Source organism: Felis catus, chromosome X (genome assembly GCF_018350175.1).
Source record: "Felis catus isolate Fca126 chromosome X, F.catus_Fca126_mat1.0, whole genome shotgun sequence".
NCBI classification, from domain to species: domain Eukaryota; kingdom Metazoa; phylum Chordata; class Mammalia; order Carnivora; family Felidae; genus Felis; species Felis catus.
In genome coordinates this window covers 53,100,924-53,107,545 of record NC_058386.1, presented here as the reverse complement: position 1 = coordinate 53,107,545, position 6,622 = coordinate 53,100,924, and positions in this window count along the sequence as shown.

Below are 6,622 nucleotides of genomic sequence, written 5' to 3'. Positions count from 1 at the left end.
GTGGGAACTTCCTAGCTTAGACTCTTCCGTGCAGGGTAAATAGGCAGGCTGTGATATTTCTGGGCTGGGGACAACTGAGAAAACGTGGGGTCCCACAAATGGTCCCAGATGCCACCATGAAAATGACACAAGGTGTCTCCCTCATACTTCCAGCCTTCTAGGCACAGTGAAGGTAAAAATGGACCACTGAAATGGGGATGAATTGGCTGGATGGTCCATCATGCATGGTTGAGTAGAGGTGACAGTAATCAGTGGTCAGGAGGTTTGGGGAGAAGAAATGTATACAGAATCCAGCTCTTCTGAACACACACACAGGCTCAAATTGATCCTTCCATGCTTTGGAACCTTCAGAACATTCTGTGTCTGTCCTGACCCCAAAGAAAACAGCAAACCTTTCCCTGATGACAGAACTCCAGTGATCTAGGAGCAAATATCCTGAGATCTAAGGTCAAATCTCCTGAGATCTCAGACCAAATTTCATGAGGACTCACAAGAGCAGGAACTCCCTAGCCTAGCCTATTTTGTGTATGGCAAGTACATAGTGTGATATTTCTGGATTGAGGACACCAGGGAAAACCTACAGACTTGCGATAGCTCACTCTATGTCACCAACGGAAAGACACAAGGCATCTCCTTCATACTTTCTGTCTCTCTCAACTTCATATGTGCAGTGGATATAACACCAAGTCATAGAAAGAGGGGCTGGTGGGCCAGATTGGCCAGTTACTCACAGTAAACTAGAGGTGCAAGAAACAGGAGAACATGAGGTGTCACCAGAAGCAAAGTACAGAGGAACTGACTCCTGTAAACACACAAATGGTATAATTTACCTCTGAAACCATCTGATACTGAACTTTTGTTTTATGGGAATTTTTTGACTAGCAATTCAATTTTATTACTATGATTTATCTGTTCAAATGTTCTATTTTTTCCTTATTCAGTTTTAGAATATTTTATGTTTCTAGAAATTTAATTATCTCTTATAGGTCGTCCATATAACTGGAATACAGCTTTTCAAATTATTCTCTTAAAATATTTTGAATTTCTGTGCCATCAGTTGTTATTTTTCCTCTTTCATTTCTTATTTACTTAAACTCTCCTTTTTTAACTGAGTCTGTAAGAGGCTTTTCAATTTTGTTTACCTTTTCAAAGAATCAGCTCTTGGTTTCATTGATCTTTTCTATTTTTTTAACCTTTATTTAATTTATTTTCACCCTAATTTTATTATTGCCTTCTTCCTGCTAGGTTTGGGCCTTCTTTTGTTCTACTTTTCTAACATCCTTTCGGTGTAAGATTGGGCTGTTTCTTTGATGTTTTATTGTTTTTTTTTTAAAGGTAGGCCTCGATACAAACTTCCCTCTTAGAACTGCTTTTGCTCAATCCCAAAGATTTTAGACCATTATACTTTTATTCCTATTTGTTTCCATGTACTTTTTTATTTTTTTCTTTGATTTCTTCATTAATCAGTAGTTACTTAGTAGCTTGTTGTTTAGCCTCCATGTGTTTTTTCAGTTTTTTTTTTGTAATTGATTTCATATAGTTGTAACCAGAAAAATGCTTGATATGATTTCAGTCTTAAATTTATTGAGACATATTTTGTCACCTAATGTGTAATCTAGTCTAGAGAATGTTCCATGTGTGCTTGAAAGGAATGTGTATTCTGCTGGTTTTGGATAGAATTTTCTGTATATACCGATTAAGTGCATCTGATATAATGTAGCATCCAATTCCACTGTTTCCTTGTTGATTTTCTATCTAGATGATCTACCCATTACTGTAATTTGGGTCTTAAAAGTCTTCATATTACCAGTGTATTACCGTCAATTTCTACTTTTATGTCTGTTAGTATTTGCTTTTTTTAATATGAAATTTATTGCCAAATTGGTTTCCATACAACACCCAGTGCTCATCCCAACAGGTGCCCCGCTCAATGCCCACCACCCACTTTCTCCTCCCTCCCATCCCCCATCAACCCTCAGTTTATTATCAGTTTTTAAGAGTCTCTTATCATTTCCCTCTCTTTCTAACTTTTTTTTCCCTTCCCTTCCCCCATGGTCTTCTGCTTAGTTTCTCAGGATCCACATAAGAGTGAAAACATATGGTATCTGTCTTTTTCTGTATGACTTATTTCACTTAGCATAACACTCTCCGGTTCCATCCACGTTGTTACAAAAGGCCATATTTTATTTTTTCTCATTGCCAAGTAGTATTCCATTGTGTATATAAACCACAACTTCTTTATCCATTCATCAGTTGATGGACATTTAGGCTCTTTCCATAATTTGATTATTGTTGAAAGTGCTGCTATAAACATTGGGGTACAAGTGCCCCTATGCATCAGCACTCCTGTATCCTTTAGGTAAATTCCTAGCAGTGCTATTTTTGGGACATAGGGTATATTTATTTTTAATTATTTGAAGAGCCTCCACACTGTTTTCCAGAGTGGCTGCACCAGTTTGCATTCTTACCAACAGTGCAAGAGGGTTCCTATTTCTCCACATCTTTGCCAGCATCTATAGTCTCCTGATTTGTTCATTTTACCACTCTGACTGGCATGAGGTGGTACCTGAATGTGGTTTTGATTTGTATTTCCCTGATGAGGAGCGACGTTGAGCATCTTTTCATGTGCCTGTTGGCTATCTGGATGTCTTCTTTAGAGAAGTGTCTATTCATGTTTTCTGCCCATTTCTTCCCTGGATTATTTATTTTTCAGGTGTGGAGTTTGATGAGTTCTTTATAGATTTTGGATACTAGCCCTTTGTCTGATATGTCATTTGCAAATATCTTTTCCCATTCCATGGGTTGCCTTCTATTTTTGTTAATTGTTTCCTTTATAATGCAGAAGCTTTTAATCTGCATGAGGTCCCAATAGTTCCTTTTTGCTTTTAATTCCATTGTCTTTGGAGATGTATCAGGTAAGAAATTGCTGCGGCTGAGGTCTGAGAGGTTTTTTTTTTTTTTTTTCTGATTTACCCTCTGGGGTTTTGATGGTTTCCTGTCTCACATTCAGGTCCTTCATCCATCTTGAGTTTATTTTTGTGAATGGTGTAAGAAAGTGGTCTAGTTTCATCCTTCTGCATGTTGCTGTCCAGTTCTCCCAGAACCACTTGTTAAAGAGACTGTCTTTTTTCCATTGGATATTCTTTCCTGCTTTGTCAAAGATTAGTTGGCCATACTTTTGTGGGTCCAATTATGGAGTTTCTATTTTATTCCATGCGTCTGTTTTTGTGCCAGTACCATGCTGTCTTGATGATTACAGCTTTGTAGTAGAGGCTAAAGTCTGGGATTGTGATGCCTCCCGCTTTGGTCTTCTTCTTCAAAATTAATTCGGCTATTCGGGGTCTTTTGTGGTTCCATACAAATTTTAGGATTGTTCTAGCTTTGAGAAGAATGCTGGTGCCATTTTCATTGGGACTGCATTGAATGTGTAGATGGCATTGGGCAGTATTGACATTTTAACAATTTTTATTCTTCCAATCCATGAGCACGGAGTGTTTTTCCATTTCTTTATATCTTCTTCAATTTCCTTCATAAGCTTTCTATAGTCTTCAGCATACAGATCTTTTACATCTTTGGTTAGGTTTATTCCTAGGTGTTTTATGCTCCTTGGTGCAATTGTGGATGGGATCAGTTTTTTTATTTGTCTTTCTGTTGCTTCATTATTAGTGTATAAGAATGCAACTGATTTCTGTACATTGATTTTGTACCCTGCGACTTTGCTGAATTCATGTATCAGTTCTAGCAGACTTTTGGTGGAGTCTGTCGGGTTTTCCAAGTATAATATCATGTCATCTGCAAAAAGTGAAAGCTTGACTTCATCATTGCCAATTTTGATACCTTTGATTTCCTTTTGTTGTCTGATTGCTGATGCTACAACTTCCAAAACTATGGTAAACAACAGCGGTGGGAGTGGACATCCATGTCATGTTCCTGATCTCAGGGGGAAAGCTCTCAGTTTTTCCCCATTGAGGATGATGTTAGCTGTGGGCTTTTCATAAATGGCTGTTATGATGTTTAAGTATGTTCCTTCTATCCTGACTTTCTTGTGGGTTTTTATTAAGAAATATGCTGAATTTTTTTCAAATGATTTTTCTACATCGATTGACAGGATCATATGGTTCTTATCTTTTCTTTTATTAATGTGATGTGTCACATTGATTTGCGAATGTTGAACCAGCCCTGCAGCCCAGGAGTGAATCCCACTTGATCATGGTGAATAATTCTTTTTTTTTTATGCTGTTATGTATTTAGTTGCTCTTTGTTGGATAGATAGATATTTAAAATAGTTATATCCTCTTGATTGATTCATTTTTAATTATGTAGTGCCCTTATTTTTCTCTTGCTACAAGCTGTGTTTTATTTATTCTTTAAATTTGAGTATAGTTGGCACGCAATGTTACATTAGCTTCAAGTGTAAAACATATGGATTCAATTTCTCCATACGTTAAGCTATGCTCACCAGAAGTGTATTTACAATTTGTCATCATACAACACTATTACAGCATCATTTACTATATTCCTTACATTGTGCCTTTTATTCCTGTGTCTTACTCACTCAATAACTGGAAGCCTGTATCCACCACTCCCCTTTATGCATTTTGCCTATCCCCAAAATCCCCTTTTCTCTCAAAACCATCAGTTTCTTCTCTGTATTTATAGATCTTCTGGCTCTCCCTTTTGTTCTTCTTCTTCTTCTTGTTGTTATAGTTTATTTGTTTTTTAATATTTCACTTATATGTGAAATCATGTGGTATTTGCCTTTCTCTGGTGACTTATTTAACTTAGTATAATAAGTATAATATATATATATATATATATATATATATATATACCACGTCTTCCTTATCCATTCACCTACTGATGGGCACTTAGGTTGCTTTTCATATTCTGACTCTTGTAAATAGTGCTGCAAGAAGCAGAGGTGCATTTGTGTTTTCAAATTAGTATTTTCTCTTCTTTTGGTAAATACACAGTATTGGAATTGGATTATGTGGCATTTCTATTGTAAAATTTCTGAGTAACCTCCATGCTGTTTCCACAACTGCTGAAACAATTTCTATCCCCACCAACAATGCACAGGAGTTCTTTTTTCTGCACATCCTCTCCATCACTTGTTATTTGTCTTTTTTATTATAGTCATTCAGAAAGGTATAAAGTGATATCTCATTATTGTTTTGATTTGTATTTCCCTGATGATTAGTAATCTTGAACATGTTTTCATATATCTGTTTCTCCAGCAAACCTTGGGGCGGTGGATGGCAGATTACTCCAGATTCCTGAATCAGAGAAAGGAGAGTGCAAGGGTCCAACTGCTCTAGTGGTGATGGCCCAGAGCAAAGCTCTTCTACAGTTTTTATTGAGAATCTTATTAGTACATTTCAAGGGGATGCAGAGGAAAGGAATGTGTGGTTTCAAAAGCAGGAACAAAGCATACTCATAGATTATGGGAGGAACAGTACAATCAGGGTAGTGATGTGCAGGCATATGTCACAGGGATAGTGTATACGTCACAGGAATGAGGTTATTTTACTACTTTTAGCTTAAGCATTTACAGAGTGGGAATACATGTTGATCCACAATCAAGGTAAGGTTGTCTTCTGCCTTGACATTTAAAAGGAGACCTGGTTTTCCTGGTCTGCTTTGCTGCTTCTCAACCAGCTGTTTCCCAGGCTGCATTCTTTACTTAAATCTTAGCCAGCCAAGCTCTATGAGCCTCCACATCTGTTGACTGTCTGTATGTCTTCTTCTAAAAAAAAAAAAAAAAGTCTATTCAAAGCACCTGGATGTCTCAGTCAGTTAAGCATCTGACTCTTGATTTCAGCTCAGTTCATGTTCTCATGGTTTGTGAGTTCAAGCCCATGTTGGGCTCCGTGTTGACAGCACAGAGCCTGCCTGGGATTTTCTTTCTCTCCCTCTCTTAATGCACTTCCCCTGCTTGTGTTCTCTCTCTTTCTCGAAAATAAATAAACTTAAAAAATAATAAAGTAAAATTAAAAAAAAAATGTCTATTCAAGTTATCCACCCATCATTTAATTGGGTTGTTTGATTATTTTGGTGTTGAGTTGTATACATTATTTATATACTTTGGATATTAACCCCTTATTGGATGTATCACTTACAAATATTTTCTCCCATTCAGTAGGTTGTCTTTTTATTTTGTTCATGGTTTCTTTAGCTGTGCAAAGTGTTTTAATTGATGTAGTCTCAGTAGTTTATTTTTGTGCTTTGTTTCCCATATGTAGGAGACATATCTAGAAAAATGTTGCTATGGTTGATGTCAGAGATATTACTGCCTGTTCTCCTCTAGGATTTTTATGGTTTCAGGTTTCACATTTAGGTCTTTAATTTATTTTGAGTTTATTTTTGTTTATGGTATTATAAAGTGATCTAGTCTCATTCTTTCATTTTAGCTATTCAGCTTTCCCAACATCAATTATTAGACAGTCTTTTGGCAACCATTGTATATTCTTACCTTCTTTGTCATAAATTGAGTATATAAGGATGGGTTTGTTTCTGGGATATCTATTCTGTTCCATTGATCTGTGTGTCTACTTTTGTGCCAGTACCATACTATTTTGATTACTAGCTTTGTAGTATATCCTGAAATCTGGAGTTGTGATAC